This window comes from Paroedura picta, chromosome 4 (assembly GCF_049243985.1).
Source record: "Paroedura picta isolate Pp20150507F chromosome 4, Ppicta_v3.0, whole genome shotgun sequence".
Taxonomy (NCBI): domain Eukaryota; kingdom Metazoa; phylum Chordata; class Lepidosauria; order Squamata; family Gekkonidae; genus Paroedura; species Paroedura picta.
In genome coordinates this window covers 121,638,293-121,658,788 of record NC_135372.1, presented here as the reverse complement: position 1 = coordinate 121,658,788, position 20,496 = coordinate 121,638,293, and the positions used below count along the sequence as shown (strand labels likewise).

At 43.7% G+C, this 20,496-nt stretch overlaps 1 long non-coding RNA gene across 2 annotated transcripts; it reads left to right on the top strand.

Annotated features, from left to right (window-relative positions):
• Positions 1-9,589, top strand: LOC143836290 (uncharacterized). 2 transcript variants are annotated; one of them, XR_013230566.1, is made up of 4 exons: positions 1-1,404; positions 4,598-4,760; positions 6,795-6,910; positions 9,372-9,589. It is a non-coding gene; the product is annotated as an uncharacterized LOC143836290 (long non-coding RNA). The 2 variants fall into 2 exon arrangements; XR_013230565.1 differs by having other exon boundaries at positions 1-4,760.
• Positions 9,590-20,496: the final 10,907 nt, after the last annotated feature.

Below are 20,496 nucleotides of genomic sequence, written 5' to 3'. Positions count from 1 at the left end.
CTTAAAGGTGCTACTTCAGACCAACACGGCTACTCATTTGAATCTATCCTCAATGATGCTTATAGTACATAGCTATTGAAATGGAGCTCATGGAATTATGAACAATCCAGTCCTGAACAGAGATGGCTTTTTAAAAATGTATTACTGCTAGGGTGATGGTTTTCTGTTTATATAGAACAGAGAAAGAGCTAGCCACTATAGTGTAGGATTCCTTCCCAGACATTTTCTGCAATCTAGATGACTTGCTATGTCACAGATACAAAGCTATCTTTTAATGATAGAGCTATCTTAGAATGAAACCACTGGTTTACCAAGGTCTGCGTTGCTTACTCCGATGGGCAGCAGTCTCAAATCAGAGCTTCATATCACTTACTACTTGATCCTTTTAGCTGGAGATATGTGGGATTGAGCCCAGGACCTTTGGCATGCAAAGCCAGTGCTCTGCTATTAAGCCACAGCCCCTTCAACATGTCCGCATCTTGCCCAACCATGCCTCTTTGCTTTATGTGTTGCAGTTTCATTCAAGGCAAGACAGTTTCTTTGTGGGAGCTCCCCGTAAGGCAACATCGTGAATTAACAGATCGGTATACAACCTACATAATCTTTCTTTGAGGGTATCTTTGTTGCAGATTGAAAACACTGGAAGCTCCTACAGATCCTGGAAGCTAACCAGAGTTGGCTCTGGCAAGTATTTGAGTGGGGGGGGGGCACTAAGGAATTCCAGGGTAACTCCACAGAGGTGGATATTGGCAAACCACCTCTGAAGGGCTCTTGCCTTGAAAACTCTACGAGGAAAGTCAGCTGTGACTCATTGGCACATTCCATCAGCACAGCGGAGAGGTTGAATGGGCTATGCGATGAATCAGACTGTGCTGCCAACTGATTGGGAATAGATTGCCGGATTGGCCTTTGTACCTTTGGTAGCCCAGTGTGTGGCAGTAACCAGCAGCTGACACTTTTCGTGGCATGGAGAGAAACACTAAGCCTGTACATAGGAGGATGAAGTTGCTCTGGGGTGTGCTCTCGGGTAGTTCGGTTGTTCTAATGATAAGAAAGACTTGAGCACTCACCAGGTGTCAAAGAACGGTGGAATGTGTGAAATGGCAACTTGTACGATGATCTCTGGGGAAGGCAAACCACCCCGAATTGAGTCTGCCATGAAAACGCTAGAGGGCGTCACCCCAAGGGTCAGACATGACCCGGTGCTTGCACAGGGGATGCCGTTACCTTTTACCTTTACGATGATCTCGTAATCATCTGCTAAAGGGTCCAAATTCTTGACCACGCATTGCATCACACCTCTTTTTTTCCATTGTGAATGCTAATAGGGGAATTTCACCATTGGCCACTTGGAACTGAGAATGCTTTGAGAGGGCAGTCAACATTTCTCTGTACCTGTACAAGGTGGGTAATCACAGGTGGTCGCCAAGTTGTATTAAATGGAAGTTTATCCTTCTTTCCTCCTCCTTCAGGTGCCCAGAGTTCTTCCAAAGACGGTTCAAAAATCGCTGAAATGTTGTGTTTGATGGCCAGTTAGGGATCTGACAGTTCATGATGTTTCCTATCTCAAGCCTGGCAAACTCAAAACAAACCAAGAAGTGTCGGAACCTGAAAAATTATTAGAATTAGAAGTTTGAGGCGAAAATTTCCCATTGAAACCTAATGCACTTTACTAATTCAAAATCTAAGATATGAAATCTGGAATAATGACATTTTTTGAAATTTAGAATCAACTTCTTTCCTGCAGCTCAATGGCTGTTGCCAGGATTACTGAGATGATGAATTGGCATCCCACGAGGAGGAATAAATAACAATGACATCTGCTCCCAATCCATCCTTGGGAGCTGTTAGAGGTTCCATCAGGCCAGTTCCTACAGTCCCCTCTAGTTCTTTGTTGCCCCTTTAGATTACGCCCAAAATTCTGAATGCAATGATCATGCTCGGTCCTCATCAAGCCTCATTGTTTAACATAATAACATTTTCCAACCTGTCTGGGGATCCCCCCGCCCCGGTATGGAGAACCCCCTGCCTAGTCTGTGGGTGTCCTGATTTTGCTGGTTTTATAAATGGCACGAACCATCTACTTTACTGCTACATACAGCAACTTATGCAGAGTGTATGAAATTTTCCCGAGCATTGTATACATGCTCTTGCTAACATACACGAAGAAGAAGGAGAAGAAGAGGAGTTGGTTCTTGTATGCCACTTTTCTCTACCCGAAGGAGGCTCAAAGCGGCTTACAGTCGCCTTCCCTTTCCTCTACCCATAAGAGACACCCTGTGGGGTAGGTGAGGCTGAGAGAGCCCTGATATCATTGTTTGGTCAGCTTTATCAGTGCCGTGGCGAGCCCAAGGTCACCCAGTTGGTTGCATGTGGGGGAGTGCAGAATCGAACTCGGCATGCCAGATTAGAAGTCCACGCTCCTAACCACTACACCAAACTGACCATAGTGTTCAACACTGGCGATCATGAGCTGCTCGCTCACTCCCTCACTGACACCAGGATATGGCGGTCAGCCTTGCTGTTAAACTATAGATCAGAGTTAAACGTGTACTAAAAAAGAATGATAATGTTACCCAGGTCAAAAATGTATGGAACAATTTCAAATAAACATTACAAAGTTTAATCTTATCCCTGGCACAGAATCCTAAAAAATGTTCTTTTCAGCAAATCAGTGCAACCATGACACCTCTTTGTCTCTCTTCTAATCTGTGTCCAATTACTGGTGGCAGGTGTTTATGTATGCACCAACTGATGGGTGACACTGTTTTGTTTGATTGTTTGCTTGGTAAATGTAGGGCTCCTTGCCTGGGACACACACACATACACAAGACATCACTATGGGGCTTAAATGGTTAAGCAAGATTCAGAATTTGAGTAAATATTTATATGAAGCACTCAAAGAAGAGATGGGGAAAAAATGAAAGCCCTCTTAATATAACCTGATATAAAATGCAGCACATTGTAATAGCTGTCAACATATCCAGGTCCTTCATTCCAGTATTTGTTCCACTGGTAATGCTACATGTAATACAGGGGTTTAGGCCTTGTTGCAAGGTTGGCAAGTACCCAAACAAAATGGTTCAGAAGTTTGCCCAGAATTATGTCATAGACAGTACAGACAAGTTACTAGATGGGTACCACAAAGACATATTTTTTTCCCCTTCAAAACAGGTCTGAAGAAAATGTTGTTGTACCTTCTGTCCTTTGAATCCTTCATGATTCAGGATGTTGCTTCTTTGGTTTGTCATGAGAGAACCTCACATGGTGGAAGAGACCACTGGTCAAGCTCCAACCTGACTTTCTACCCTGCCCTGTTCTTCTTTGCTTTTCTTAATTCATAGTCCTGGTGTTAAATTCTGGCAGTTATTCTCAGTCCAATGACCTGAAACACCCCTTTGGTCAGCAAAGTCTGAAGCTCTCCCCCATTATCAGTGGTGAGTCATGAGGAAGGCTCCTTAGGCTGGTGGAAATCTATAGACTTGCTAAATAGGATACTATAAGGGTACTATATAGATGTATATATCTATCTGACATCCAATGGCGGAATCTTAGCTCTTATATTAATATTAATAGGACCTAGAAGGTCTTGCTAGAAAGGTCCCACCCAAAGACTCCACCCCAAACATGCTCTTTTAGGGGAGGGGGGAAGATAGGTAGCTGAATGAAGTATACCAATAAAGTGATGGAGTAAGTAGCAGCTTTTTTGTGTGGCAGGAAGATTCAAAGCCTTTAAGAAGATTTGGTACATAATGTCATGGGCCTTGGGGGAATTCTTGGACACCCTCTACAGTTTGTCACTCATGTCAGAGAAAGCCCAGCCCAGCTATCAGCTACCGAGCCTGGCCATAAAGCACACAATTTTTATCCCTGTACTATATTCATGATTGCCAACTGGGCAATTAAAAGGGGGCTGGCAGTGCTTTAAAAGGGGTCTGATGGGACATTATTTATTAGGTAAGGACGTTTTCCTCTATGCCATGAAGAAAATTCAACTGCCCATTTCCACATCTGAAGACTGTACTAAATGGCTGAGACATGTTTCCCCAGACCTGTTCACAACTCTGGCATTATTATAAATTCATTTATTTTCTTCATTTCTATCGTGTTTCTCACCCGCCCCCTGAACTGGGACCTGAAGCAGCTTGCATCATTCTCCTCTCTTCCTTTTTAGCATGCCATTGGCACCCACTTGCATTTCGTACAGCTTCATACCCTTGGTCCCTCTTGTTGTGAATACCGATTGGGCCAGGTTTCAGACTTTGTCCTGCCAACAACACATCTTCCTGGGTGAGGACTGTTACGCACAACTAGCCATCCCTCACACTGGCTTGGCTAGCGGATAGGTGGGTAGAGCGACCCTGCATCTAAATGCCCCATATGACAGAGTTGATTAAAAGGCTGTATCAGCATGGTGGGGAATGTCTGTTGTTTTGCACTCCTTGCTCCTGTGAATGCTGAGGAAATCTCACTTGCAATGGAGCTCCCAGGTAGGAGTTTTCTGCACACTTCCTCTCACCAGCTCCCATTTCCCTTGTGTTCCTTCCCTCCTGTACCAGCTTACTGAAAGCTTTTGAAAATCCTCCTTAACACTTAGGATTAAAAAAACAAGTGCCCACCCAGAAAAGCCCTCTGGTGGCTCAGTGGGGGAAATGGAATCTCGGAAGGCTGACAGAAGCAAAATGGCGTCACTGTGGATGGAACCTTGCCAATCCACTTGTTTGGACTGTGCTCTTCTCCTAAAGGTCATACCAAATCAGGTATGAGATACTATTTTGTTGTTGTTGTTCCGGAGTCCATAATCTAACATTCGAACGTCATTTGTTACATTGTTGGTCATTCATCCAAATGGTGAAGATCCTTCTGGAACTCTTTAACTTTCCCCTTATTTTCACCACACTGAATCATTTTGACCTCTACACTGCTTACCTCCACCCCAAGATCATTTATGATCATTTATGAGTAAATTAAACAGCACCAGCGCTAATACTGACCATTTTGGGACCATCTAGTTGCTTCCCTCCATTGTGAAAACTGTCCCTTTATTGCTATGTCTGCTTCCTGTCATTTAATGCATTTTAAACTCATAAACTGCTAAGTTTACTGTGGAGTCTTTAGTGTGGCAGCCTTTTGGATGTCCAAATATATTATGTCTCCTGGGTCACTATTGTCTACATACTTGTTCACTTTCTCAAAGAACTCCCAGAGGCTGGTGAGTCAGGACTTCCCTTTTCTGAAGTGACCTTATTTTCCCTCTGCAGGCTTTGTTCCTCTAGGTCAGAGCTTCCAAATATGGTGCTGGCGGGCCCCTTGTTTCCCACTGAAACCATTCCTAGTTCCCACTCAGTGTTTGTAGAAAGTGACCAGCGTCAGGGGGCTTTTGCCCAGCAAAGTTTCTGATTGGCCACTGGTCACTTTGATTGGCTTGGCAGATTTTTTAAAAACAAACAAACGTCGCTTTGGTATCAGCTGCCACCACTGCACAAAAATCTTCAGTGTGATTGAAAGTAAGTTGGGGTGGCCATTTTGTGGCTGGCTCCAGTTCCTATGGCAGCGTCCATTATGTTGTATCTAAATTTCAAAGGTTCCTACAGGCTCATAAAGGTTGGGGACCCCTGCCTTATGTGCCTACGTTTTCCCTCTTTGATTACAGTTTCTACTCATTTGCCTAAAACAGACTTTAGGCCAGGGGTAGTCAAACTGCGGCCCTCCAGATGTCCATGGACCACAATTCCCAGAAGCCCCTGCCAGCGAATGCCAGCGAATGCTGGCAGGGGCTTCTGGGAATTGTGGTCCATGGACATCTGGAGGGCCGCAGTTTGACTACCCCTGCTTTAGGCTAATTGGCCTCTAATTTCCCAGTTCTCCTTTGGACCCTTAATAAAAAGATCAGCATCATAGTTGCTATTCTCTAGTATTCTGGTACAGTGACTGATCTTAGTTAGAAGTTACATATATAGGTTAGTAGATCAATAATCTCACATTTGAGTTTCAAAAATACTCTTGGAGATATGCCATGGAGACCTGGGCCTAGTCTGCACACAATAGATAATGCACTTTCAATGCACTTTAGAAGTAGATTTTCCTGTTCTGCACTGGAAAATCCAGCTGCCAAAGCACATTGAAAGTGCATTATCCTTTGTGTGCAGACTAGGCCCTGGAGACTGATTGGTGTTTAATGTCCCCAGTAGGTCTACTACTTCATCTCTCATCGCCTCAGTTTGACTGTTCTTCAGACTCCCTTTGTGAAATTAGTGGCCCTGTCACTTTTCCACAGTGAACACAGACCCAAAAAAATCCATTTACTTTCTCTGCCATTTGTCTGCCATTTTGCCATCTTCCACTAGCAACCCCTTTATCCCCTGGTCATCCAAGGAATAAACTGCCTCTCTAAAGCCTTTCCTGCTCTGGATATATTTAAAGAAATGCTTCCTGTTTGCCCCAATACTTTTAGCAATCTGCTCTTCCAAGTCTTTTTTTACATGTCAGATTATTAACTCAGACTTTTTTTGCCATCTCTCTTCCATCCATTTCATTAGGGCACACCTTCCACTTTTGAAAAGAAGCCCCCCTCCCTTTTGTAGTTTCCTTGACTTGGGTCATTAACCACGGAGGCCTTCTTGTAGACTTGGCAGTGACGTTCCTAATCTGCAGAATGCATTCTGTCTGGACTTCAGTTGGTCTGTTTTTAAAATAGTTTCCATGAGTCCTCTGAGGAGCTAACCCTCTTGTCTTTTCCCTTTAAGTTTCCTTTTATCTAGTCCTCTAATTTTTGCACATTTTCCTCTTTTGAGCCGAGCTTGGGAGGTCAGCACAGGAAGGCAAGGGGCAGCAGGAGAACCCCTCTAGTCTGAGTTTTCTGAGAAGGGACATCGAAACTCTCCTGCTTTGGAAATCTGCACAAGTTCCGGTAAGTGCCTTATTTCACTCTTAAATAATTAAAAATAATTAACCAACTAATTTAAAATAATTAACCAACAGGGGAGTGGGGGCTCTCCAGTGTTTTGCAGGGGGTGTTACACGTATGATGATTAACTTATTGGGAGAGCCAGCATGGTGTAGTGGTTAAGAGTGGCGGCCTCTAATCTGGAGAAGCCTCCACATGTAGCCACATGTAGCCAACTGAGTGACCTTGGGCTAGTCACAGACCTCTTAGAGCTGTTCTCACAGAGCACATTTGTCAGGTAGTGAAAAGAAGGGTATAAAAACCAACTCTGCTGGAAATCATGGGTGCATGCTTGATGAATGGAGCTCTTGGCTATCAGGAGACAGGTTTGTGTGCTTGATGCATGGAGCCCTTGGCTATCGGGGGACTGGTTTGTTCCCTTGAGGCTAGGGCTGCTGACTGGGAGAAGCTGAGGCTGAGAGACAGGTTTGGAGACGAGACCTTCAGGGATTTACCAGAGCAGTCCCATTTCTGTGCTGATGGCTGTTGTGGAGACTGTGAGTCATGAGGTTGGAGGGTGTCAGTCTAAGGAGGAGGGATGTGATCCCTTTGAAAGGACTCCTTCTTTGGGTGATGGACCAATATCCCTCTCTGGGGTTGGGGGGGTAGGTGAGCTTTTGGTAGTGGGTTATATACAGAGGGCAGGATCTGTGACAGATGTTTTGATGGCATGGTGATTTGCCTGCCTGGTCCAAGGGCTGCAGTCATCACTGGTCTAGTGGAATATGGATGGAGCCCTGGACAGAAATATTTGCCAAGTCGGAGACTCTAAGTATGGTGTAAAGAGTTGCCAACTACCTGGAGAAAAAAAAATCTTACCTACTTTATAGAGGCTGAATGGGATGATATGAACCATATCATATTATTTACATCCATGTTATAAACAACTTCCCCTACCCATTTCCACACATCAAGGGCAGGATATCCCCCCCCCAATCATTGGCAAATCTAAAGAGGAGACCTGTTGACAATGTGAGGACCTTTGCTCTTTCATTTTGGACTGAGTTGGTGAGGGTCCATGGCTCAGTGGGAGAGCTTTTGTTTGGCATGCCGAAGGTCCCAGGTTCAATCCCTGGCATCATCAGTTAGAAAACATCCGGTGATGTGACAGGTCGCTGCCAGAGATCCTGGAGACCCAATGCCCATCTGAATAGGCAATACTAACATTGATGGCCCAAGGGTTTGAGTCAGTATAAGGCAGCTTCATCTGTAGTATATGTTGCCAACAGGACAGGAGAAAAATGTTCTGCCCTTTTAATAGAGGCTTAAGTTATGGACATGGACATTGGAAGCTTTTCGTGGCATTAAAGTCAATAACATCACCCGGTAAATAATATCTGACTAAGTCCCTATTAAAAGAGCCTCTTGTGGCGCAGAGTGGTAAGGCAGCGATATGCTGTCTGAAGCTGTCTGCCCATGAGGCTGGGAGTTCGGTCCCAGCAGCCGGCTCGAGGTTGACTCAGCCTTCCATCCTTACGAGGTCGGTAAAATGAGTACCCAGCTTGCTGGGGGGTAAATGGTAATGACTGGGGAAGGGAATGGCAAACCACCCCGTATTGAGTCTGCCATGAAAACTCTGGAGGGCGTCACCCCAAGGGTCAGACATGACCCGGTGCTTGCACAGGGGATACCTTTACCTTTACCTTAAGTCCCTATTAAAGAGAGAGGACCCTTTCCTCCAGGTCTGTTGGCAACCCTACAAGATCCTTTTAGTCAACCCTCCTTCTCACATGAAGAGATGCATATTTGTGTTGCTCCTGAACGAACAACCCAAGAGCTTCATTGCAAAAGCAGCCAGAGTTTTGTCGCGTCATCGCGGTTAATGGGACGGCTGTACCTTTTTCAGATAAAGAGCTGCTGGGTATTGGGATGACTTGATGAAGACAACGCTGCTCTGTTAATTAACTGCTGTGCCTGATGAATTAATGGGCTTCCTCCGAGTCTCAGTTGAGGTCTTTAATTGCTTCTCTCCCTCCCAATGCTAGGGTTTGTTTCTCCTTTATTGTATTTGCGTTTCCCCATGGATTCCTCATGCAGGAAATTTTTATTTTTTTTCAAAACGAAGTGGTTTTATAATGTGAAGTCTTCCTTCCTGTGCTAAGACTAAGGATATAGAGTTGTAGGGCTTTTTCTTGACTGTGGTATGGGGAAGGGCCATGGCTTAGTGTCTGTTTTGCATGCCGAAGATACCCGTTTCAGTTCATAGAATCATAGAATCATAGAACAATAGAGTTGGAAGGGGCCATACAGGCCATCTAGTCCAACCCCCTGCTCAACGCAGGATCAGCCCAAAGCATCCTAAAGCATCCAAGAAAAGTGTGTATCCAACCTTTGATTGAAGACTGCCAGTGAGGGGGAGCTCACCACCTCCTTAGGCAGCCTATTCCACTGCTGAACTACTCTGACTGTGAACATTTTTTTCCAGGGATTCCAGGGATCTTCAGTGGAAGTGATTGGGAAGGAGGTGATGGGAAACACGGACTGCTGTCAGTCAGGGGACGTCGTACTGGCTGATGCAGATTGACCAACGGCCTCACTTAGTATGAGGTGGCTTCATGTGGGCATTAAAAAGCTGCCTCAGTGAAAATTATGTATACTAGGAGATGCCATGAAAATGGTTTAAATTTGATGCATATTTGTAGTGTCACTCTATCCTTCTTAAACCTAACATGAATAAAAGCCTGAGAATATAAGATGAATTGACTGGATCAGACTAGTTGACTATCTAGTCAGATCTAATGTTTCATACAAGAGCTAACCAATTGCCTCTGGGGTTGTTAGATCTGGGACTTTGGGGGTAGAGCTGGAAGTGGGCAGGCTTTGGGGTGAGGAGGGACCTCAGTGGAACATAATATTATGGAGTCCACCCTCCAAAGCTGCCATTTTCTCCAGGGAAATAGACCAGTTTAGTCTGGAGAAGATCTGTAATTCCACCGGATCCCCAAGTCCACCTGGGGCCTGGTATCTCTAGTTGTCCTGGAGGGCCAAAGAAAGAAGGTATAGAGGCTAGGGCCTTTCTCTGCTGCTGCCTCTAAGCACTGATATGTTTCTTATGGAGATGGTTGCTCTTGAACAGTTAGCCCTTGCATGGGTGGGATCTTCTTGGAAACAGGATGGGGGGGGGGAGAGGGTAGAAGATGGGGATGATTTGAACAAGGTTTTAAAGAACCTTTCTTAAGAAGAAAGACTGAAAAGTCTTGGGCTTTTCAGTTTAGAAGAGAGATGAAAAAGTATGATAGTTATAAAATTATGCCTGTGGTAAAGAGAGTGGACCTGGGGAATCCCCCCCCCCCAACACACTGGAATTCAAGGGCCTTCCATGAAGTCGATGGGCAGAAGATTCATGATGAACAAAATGAAAAACTTCTTTACACAAGTGATTAAGATGTGGAATTCACTGTCAGTGGATATAGTAATGGTCACAGACACAGACAGCTTTAAAAGGGGTGAGAGGTTCATGGAGGACAGGTCTATCTGTAACTAATAGCCATAGTGTCTTAAAGGAGCCTTCTCCTTCAGAGGCAGTAAACCAAGAGGAAACTTCAGAGGAAGGCCTCAGCCTCTATGCCTTGATTGTTAGACCTCCATAGTAACTGGCTGGTTACTTCATGAGACAGTATGCTGGCCTAGATGGATCACTGCTCTGATGCAGACGCGGCCTTCTTATATACTTATCTTCTTATGGAGCACTGAGGTTTCCTTGCTGTTCTTGACTAACTTTAAGATCCCTTCTCCCATGACAATCCACATTCTGTTGACTGCTGTTCTACATGAGCATTCAAGACATAGGAAGTACTTCTTTCATTGCATTTGGTCACACTAAGCAGTTTTTTGGGCTAAATATGAGGACACATCCACATAAGTCTTATTTAGCAAACCAGATATACCATTTTAGTGCATTATGTTCCACCGGTGCATGGAAGTTACCAGATTGCTATCTGGAGACCTTGGCCACACTACAGTACCCAAGGCAAGATTAAAAACAAAACAAAACAAAACAAAAACCCAGAGCCTATTTATGGTCACTATGTCGTAAAAAAAGCCTAGTGGTTTCAGTTATACATTTGCAGGTTGCCACTTAGTAGCCATTGTTGTTCTTAGGTGCGAAGTCGTGTCCGACCCACCGCGACCCCATGGACAATGATCCTTCAGGCCTTCCTGTCCTCTACCATTCCCCGGAATCCATTTAAGTTTGCACCGACTGCTTCAGTGACTCCATCCAGCCACCTCATTCTCTGTCGTCCCCTTCTTCTTTTGCCCTCGATCGCTCCCAGCATTAGGCTCTTCTCCAGGGAGTCCTTCCTGAGGTGGCCAAAGGATTTGAGTTTCTGGCCTTCTAAAGAGCAATCAGGGCTGATCTCCTCTAGGACTGACCGGTTATGCTTTGCTAAACATTACAGCTAACTCAAAAGTAAAAACTCATAGTGCTGTGAATGGGCAGAAAGAGGATTTAAATACTTCACTGAACTTTCTGGGATTTTAACACATATAGGCGAGTTCAGGTAACCATGCTGAAATCTAAGACTTGGAATAAATTGCATTTCCTTCTCCAAGAGGGTCACCATTGCTATAATTTCCTATCACATTTAATTTAAAGTGGCAATATCCTTTCCTCAGCTTTCTTTTTTTTATCAGGTTAAATTTTAAATATTAAAAAAATACAAAAATTGCTGGGAAATAGACTAGTGGAGGTTCAGGGATGGAAGGAAAGTTAATGAAGCAGAAACTGAAATGGCATAAGTATCCAATAGCTTTCATTTATACAAATATTAATATCTTTGATGACTTCCATAACATGATGCAGTGGAATTTGAGAAGCAGAAGTTGAGAGAGGAGCAGCTTTTCAATATCATTTGAACCAGTTCAATATTCGGGTTTCAAATGAGCCCAAGTCATATCCAAAGAGTCACAAGGTGTTGTACTCGTACTACTGAAACTGGTGAAGGCACCTGGAAATTGGGGTGTGCAGTATGAGGTCAAAAAATCTTGGGAGTACCCTGCTTTTTACTACCCGAAGGAGTCTCAAGGCAGCTTACAATCTCTTGCCCTTCCTCTCCTCTTAACAGACACTCTGTCAGGTAGGTGGGGCTGAGACAGCTCTGAGAGAACTGTGACTGGCCCAAGATCACCTAGCTGGCTGCACATGGAGGAATCAGAACTGATTCTCCAGATTAGAGATCTCTGCTCTTAACCACTACACCAAAAGTGCATATATGGGTGACATATTTTATAATGCTCTCCCATCCAAAGGCCTTGTGTATAGCTAGCTTAGGGAGAGGAGGGCAGGAGATCATGCCGAGTCTTTTCTTGTCAGAAGTGGCTCCGCCCAGAATTTCATGGTATCTGACTGTATATCATGCAAATAGCCTTTCATTTTAGTAGTTAAAAGGGTGCAAGATGTACAAATGTGTACCAGACTTCTGCTGTCCTTATGCCATTGTATTATCCCCCCTATCCCCAATCAGGTAATCAAGGGTGTCTGTAAAATAGTACAAAACTGGTGGATAAATTGTTATTTAATATTGTTTGCTTAAAATGTTTAAACACAGAGCAATGCCTGACGGGTCTGCTCATTTATTTAATTTTTATTCCATTTTTACTTCAAGGGACTTGGTATAGAAAACTTACCGTCACTTAAAGAGAATATAATGTCTCCAAACCAAGATCGGATTCTGGCTTGACATACCATGGTCAGGGGGACATACCTGATTCTGGCTTCACTTCATTCTGATTCTGGCTTCATGGTCAGTAGAGTAGCCCACCATTGGAGGGTTCAACCATGTGTTGTGTCATGTCTTAATTAGTCTTGTGGCACATGTCATGGCCACCATGCTTGGCAAACAAACACATCACTTTTGATAGGTATGATAATTCAGGATTCAGACTTTGGACTGGATTGTCTTGCCTTGTTGTTTCCCTACTGTTCCCTACTGTATCTGTTTGCCATCTTTAGGTTAGGATATTCCTGGAGGTTTGGAGGGTAGAGTTTGGAACAGAGCAGGGATCTCTGTGGAGCATAATGCCATAGAGTGTGTCTTCCAAAGCAGCCATTTTCTTCAGGGGAACTGACATCTGTAGTCTGGAAATATGTGCTGTGATTCTGGGAGATATCCAGGCTCCACATGGAGACTGGGAAGTTTAATAATGGTAGGGTTTCAGTTCTTCTAGCTAGCACCTGCTTCTGTATCTGTGCCACAGGCACAATCAGTTCTCCCCAGGGTCAAGGAGGATAGCGTCAAGTAATTAAGGCTATACGAAAATATCTGAATATTTGAATACACAGACGGTAACTTGCCCAACAGGCTCAAATTACCTACAAACATTCAAACAGCCTGATGACAAACTTGTACCTGGAAAGCAGAATGAAACTGAATCAGCGAGAACTTCTAGTCTGAACTGAGTCTTTGATTCCCAGCTTTGACTCTTGCCCATTGGGGACATTTTATTTATTTATTTATTTGTTATTTATTTATTTATTAGATTTCTATACTGCCGCTCCCAGCAAGCTGGCTCCCAGCAGTTCACAATAAAACATATAAAAAGACACGATCCGGATATAAAAATCTCATACAATAAAATCCACAATAATTCTACAAATCCCCACAATATATAACAGATTACATGGTGGTAAAATACTGTAACTTCCTCCCTCTCAGAGCCATTGTAGCCGATATGGATTACAATGATATGGCCACAGGCACTGATAGAGCTGTTCTGACTGAGCAGTGATATCAGGGCTCTCTCAGCCTCACCCACCTCACCAGGGTGTCTGTTGTGGGGAGAGGAAAGAGAAGGCGAATGTAAGCTACTTTGAGACTCCTTCGGATGGAGAAAAGCAGCATATAAGAACCAACTCTTCTTCTTCTTCTTCTTCTTCTTCTTCTTCTTCTTCTTCTTAACCCACCTCACAGGATTGTTTTGAGGACAAAATGGAAGAGAGGAGACTGATGTGAGCCTCATTGGTCCCAACTGGGGAGACTGATGGGATGTAAATAAAGTTAATAAAGTAAATACAATGTCTTGCTTCAAATCTTCCAGTGGCATCTGATTGGCTATGAATAGTACACCAAAGGCTGAGCCAGCTGGAATAGACTTTTCACTGCTTTCATTTATATTAACAATGCTTTCAAAACCTGTTTGATTCGTTATGAAAATACTGATTGGCAACGCTGGGCACAGCAAGTTAAAGCAGGGAATGTTGTAATACAAGTCACCTGTCATTTTGTGTGATGTACAGACATGGGCAAGGTTGTTTCGATAACAAAATCTGGGCTGCCAGCTGGGTCTTTGGAGGGGATGTGAAGAAAAGAGCTGGGGGAAAAGAAAAACAGCATTTGCCAATCCAAATCAGGCTCTGAATGATCTTCTGGAAGCTGAACCCTGGCTTCACGAACCAACCATGGTTAAAATAAGCCACTTTCCCCCTGTGATTTTCGAACTAAATCACAGTACCTCTAAACAACACATTTGTACTTCTGGGGACTATGTTTATAATGGCAGACAGCCTGTAATTTGGCCTGACCCCGGGGGAAATGCTGAGTTGCTGGGGTGCCAAAGAGAGGCAAGGGCTTGCCTATCTCCTATGAAGCTTCTTCGGGCCCAGTCTTTGGCTCCAAATGCATCTTAAAATAATTATAGCAATGCTATAAAAAGGGGACAAATGAATAACATTGATAATAAATGCAGATGTTTATTATAATAGCATTGCCAGCTCTTGGGTTGGGAAATTCCGGGATATTTAGGAGTGGAGCCTGGGGAGGGCAGGGCTAGAGGAGGGGAGGGACCTCAGCAGAACAGAATGTCACAAAATCGACCCTCCATTTTTTTCTCATGGGAACTGATTTCTCTTACGTGGAGTTTAGTTGTCCCACATGGACATTCGAAACCCCAATTATATAGGAATCCCTCTGGTCTCCCGGTTTTGAATCTGTTCAAGGGTAGGCCTATGCACTTGTCCCTCTCTCCTAAAATAAGACTCTAATTCAATTTCCATTATTCCTGCTTCAAATTTTTTGCTGTTTTTCTAGGATTGAGAAAATGGAGGGAAGGGTAATTGTTAGGACCTGGAGATCCTCTGGAATTGTAGTTCATCTCCAGACTAAAGAGATCAGTTTACCTGGAGAAAAGGGCTGCTTGGGAGGGCAGACTCCATAGCATTATACTCTACTGAATTCCCTGCCCCATATCCCTCCCACTCCCAGATCCACCTTCCAAGTCTCCAGGTATTTCCCAACCTACAGCTGGCAACCCTAGTAATCTGTCAATCTCTTGGCAGGCCTAAGTGCTTTGGTGAGCAAAGAGCTGGTGTGCAGATATAGTTATACCAGAGATCCATTTCAGACGGTTTGGAAGCTTGTGAATGGAGCTGCATGGTATTTCTTTGTTAAGTCCCTTATATCCTTCTTTTTGGAGTACAAAACACACTTAGGGAAGCTAGGGGAAATTAAAGCATAGAATACAATGTTACATGAAAACACCAGTCAATAGCACAAAACTAAAAAAAAAGAATAAAATCTAGGGATGAAAGAAATCCTATCCAAATTTTCTGGAGCAGGCAAGTCTACGTAATGAGGCTCTTGGGGGAGGCAGTTCTACAGACTAAGGTAAAATGCGAAGAAAGCCTTGGCAAAGCTCCTTGCCAACAAGCATTCTATTAAACTCATCCATAGCATTGCGGGGGTGCTACGTGGATAGATGTCGATGCGGTTTAAGAATAACTCTCTTCTGTACTTTGGCTCAGAGGCCCAAGAACGTATTCTGGAACATTATCATTTCTTGAACTACTACAGGGGCAGATTAGAAGATAACATCAGTTGTGTTAAATTTGGTCCATGAGGCCTGAATTCGCTCTCCAGATCATCTTTTTACACAGGCGGTGAGATTTTTCTGAAGGAAAGGAGATTGTATGCCAGAAGGCTTCTTTGTTCTGAATAAAAAGCACACTCTGTTAGTCAAAAGAAGACATATTTCCTTTATATTTAAAGCATGTTCATGATTTCTTAGAGGTCTGGAATCACTTGTTGTTTCATAGACTGCCAAAAGTTTTGTCTGATTCTAACCTTTCCCCTCCATGCACACTACGCAAAAGAAGTCTGTGCTGATGAGTAAATATTTGACCAACACGCAAGTGAAACATTTTGTCGGGGCCACATTTGGAAAACAATTGCAATATTTTATGTTCAGAACAAAAAAGACGTTTCCTGACTGTGTAGGTGCCTCTGAACATGGCAGTTCCATTGAGCTATTGTGATTAGTTGTTGAAATGTAATGACTCTAATTCTTCCACAACAGAAATTCATTGCTCCACTTCGGCCACAACAAGGTATCCTTGTTATGAAAATAATTTCCGAGTCACCGTCTATCAGCCTTGAGTTGCACTAAAATACTTGACAGTTTGATAGCTGCAAAACATTTCCAGTCCCATAAAACACATGACTTTCCCAATAAGTAAGTGCAATATTCAGGGTTTTATCGTAGGGCGCCTCTTTACGACAAAGATGAGGGGCTTCTGATTTGCACAAGCAGCTACCTGAATTTCTTTCCACTCCAGACCTGCTGTCCTTCATACAGTTGCTATCTCAGTCACTTCCTTTGCGAATAAACGAGTTATGAATATGCATATCACCCAGAGTGAGACAGGATCTGGAAGTTCATGAGCATAAATCTTCTCAGGTGTTCATAGTCCATCAACCTCAGCTACGTACTGAGCTGCTTCCCAGTTTCCAAGCACACTACGATAATAATTGGGTGGAAGCTTTCGTGTCCCCAGTCCCAGACCGTTCTTTTCGAATGAAGTGTGGAAGGCCGGGAGAGGCTCACGTTAAAGAATGGGGTAAGAATGAAATTAATATGCCAGACCATCACTGGTTGCTCATCAGTTATGGATGTGAATGGAAATGTTAAGTCTTTTCCAGCAGGCTGACAAGCCAGTCCTGGTGTGGGAATTTGGGGGCTGTTTCCTAGATGACCCATTTCACTTGTCTCACAATAAACCAGCTCCCACTCTTCCTTCCTTCCATCTCTGTGCTGGGAGGATACATGCAACCAACTGGCAATTGACCGAGATTATTGGATTGAGTTTACCAGCTATTTGTCTTCCCTTTAAATGGCTGGCTAAGTACGGCAGGATATCCACTTGGAAAGGTCAGTAAGGCTTGAGTTACAGCCCAGTCAGTCCCAGTGGTGTTTTTCTCATTCATTCCTCCATTTCCACTCTCTTCCTCTCTTCTCTCTTGGCAAATTTAAATCAATGGGGTTCTCCCCCCCCTCCTTCCTCCTGGATCTTAGCTGGAGCATAGATCTTTTCATCTGTTGACTCCTCAGCTTCTTCTCTGGTACTATCTCAGCCCCACCCTTTCAGCTAGGAGACTTTGGGATTCAAAATTCTCATTTTAGCTGAACTGGGAGTAATTCTTGGAAGCTAGCAGAGAGAGAGGTGTAAGACACTGGTGAAAGATGAATCTTCTCAGTTTGTTTTTTAAAGAGGCAATGTTTTCTGGTAGCCTAGGGAGCATCAAGAACGAACATTTTATTTTTTCCAGACAACCCTGTTGGAAGAGAAAATTCTCTGCGTTACATATTCACTTGTGTTCTTTATAAAAGCACACATTGACTTTAAGCATCTGCACAGATGTTTCCATTGAGTGTTAGGAGCAGTTCTGCCTGCGTATTAACATTAGGCATAAGGAAAGGAAATGTAGTCTGCTCCTATCATGTTCAGCTTTAAAGGCAATAGAGATTTGTATTGAAAGGCCTGGTAGAAGCCCAAGAAAGAATGGTATGAATGGAACAGTAATGTGATAATCATTGTTGCCAGAGCTTGATATGAGCCAACACCTGGTGTTCATCATGATTAGTTCCAGGCCCACTCAAATGACTGAGCGGGGCTAAATACGTGAAGTAAAACCTGAGTGTCTTTGAGTCTGTACAGCTAATGATAATGTCTGTGGTGCATGACAACATTCAGAGTGCGACGTACACATTATCATGTTCTTACAACCAAAGCGGTGTAGCAACCAAAATCAAGACAAACCTTGGCTCAAACACCCTTAAAAGTTACAGGGTGATTGTGAGCCAATCAGCCTAGTGTTATTATTATGAATTGTCACAGTAAGATATTTGATTGTAGGGATGGGCAGAAACTGGGAAAATGTGGTTCGCGTTGTGGTTTGTGGCTGAAACACAAACTGAGCCATGAAACAAACTGGTAGGTTCGTTGATAAACTGAATGAACTGTTCTGTAAGGCTTGTGGTCGTACAAGCCCTGTTTAAAGGGAGCTCAGTCCCTTTCAGCAGGGTTTGAAGAACAGCTGAAGAACAGCTGAGTGGTGGGGAGTAACTTGCTCCCTGCCTCTCAGCTGCGTTCGTTCGGCTGTCCTGTGGAGTCCCTTTAAAGAAGATAGCCTGGAAGACCTGTGCAGCAGAGAGTTCCTCCTGGCAGGCAGCTGTTAATTGGGGGGTGGGGTGGGGGCTATCTTGTGTACTCCCTTAAACCTTCTGTAAGCAAGATCTTCTATAAAGGAACCAGAGCAGGAACCTGATGATTACAATTATTCAACCCAAAGATGCAATGTACTTAAGAACACATTCATGGTTATGTGGATGTTAGTCTTGTCTAGCCCCTTCCAATTGAAGACATAGTTCAGATTTTGCTGCCTTCCCCCCACCCCACCCCAGAGGAAGGGGGCAGATGGAGTATAGGCAAATTCAGGGTCTGGCTGAAGGCGAAATGGCCACCCTCAGAAGTAGCCCTTCTACATTTGAGCTTCCATGGTAATTCTACCACCAACTTCAGCTGCATTTGAGTGGACATATGGAATGCGAGGTAATAGAACAGAAATGTTTCCAGAGACCTGACTGTGTTGAGCAGTAGACAAAGATCATAATTTATTCTCACATTATAAGAACTGAGCACAACGCTGATCTGGCACCCTTGATGTCCCCCTGCATAACCGTTATTAGCAAGTCTCTCTTCAAGAGTTTTTGTATGAACAAATTGCATTCCTATAGCTTTGACCTGACATTCCCACTAGCATCTGTTGAAGTAGAAATAAATGCTAGCCTGCCCATCAAATGATGGATTAAAGCTGCATATGTTTTCATGTCAGAAAACAATGTTTAAAGAAGAAAAGAACGTGTTCATTATTCTTCAGTGATGCATGCACGTATTACCGGAGGCATCATCTTAGAAAAGGCATTTTTCCTCCTCTCTCACGCAGTCAGGTACCACCAGGAGATTTGGAAAGGACTTGGAGGAAAAACAGTCATTTAAGATCATCAAAACCTGCTAGCCAATTAATTTAGGGCACCCTTTAAAGATGATTGCAACATTTTAAATGGAGTCACCTAACCTAGAGGTAGTCAACCTGTGGTCCTCCAGATGTCCATGGACTACAATTCCCATGAGCCCCTGCCAGCAAATGCTGGCAGGGGCTCATGGGAATTGTAGTCCATGACAATCTGGAGTAGGGGTAGTCAACCCGTGGTCCTCCAGATGTTCATGAACTACAATTCCCATGAGCCCCTGCCAGCGTTTGCTGACAGGGGCTCATGGGAATTGTAGTTCATGAACATCTGGAGGACCACAGGTTGACTCCCGCTGACCTAACCAATTGACCATGGAATTTTGCAGCCTTAGTATAAAGGTGCCTTTTAAGCGCTACTGCATAGTAAGGCAACACAGAAATCTACCCCTGACTCTAGAAAATTTACCATGAGTAATTAATGTTCTAAGAATCTGCAGACAGGTTATCCCACAGTTCAGTTGAAGGCTTTTATTTTAATTCCAATTTTACCATTGCTCTCAGAAGCAGCTTGTGCACAAAGTCTGCGAGACAGGAAATCAGCATAGGCAGGTTTAGTTCCCCCCCCCCCCCAATTTATGAAGCCTATGTCAAATATTTTCTCATACATATTGCTGGGGGGAAAAATGGCATCTCAATCCACTTTGGGCTTATATTACATATTATAGCTGACACATCATAGTAATTCACAGCCAAAGTTACTGTCGTTTTTCAAGAGTGAATAGTGAAGTCTCAGAGTTTGAAAGCTACTGGCAGGATTACAGAATTAGCAGCTAGATTGTCTTGGAACTGCCAAGCAATTATGGTAACTGCATCGTTCCTTTCAAAAGGCAGCCTGACAACGTACTTAGGAATCAAGACTGTACAACGAAGCAAAGGAGAGCCTTTTATCGCCGGAGTACCCATGCCCCACCTTTTTTGTTTCAAATCTACTTAATACTATGAAATGGAATTGAGACCACCCGCCCACTTGATTATCCTCTCTGGTTTGGTTGAACAAGGCCTAGAGATGCCCGGATTTTAAAGCAGGGTTTCTCAGTGTGGTGTCTGTGAGTGTTGTGGAGCTGGACAGTGCTTCCCCCAGGGCACAGTTTTTCAAATATGTGGGACGCAAATTTGATATGACACTGCAAAGTCCTAAAACACATATTTAATTATTTGTTATTACATTTCTATATGGCCCTTCCCCTAGTCATGCTTGGGGGAGTTTACAATATGAAATAGAAACATCAAGGAAACACCAGTGCA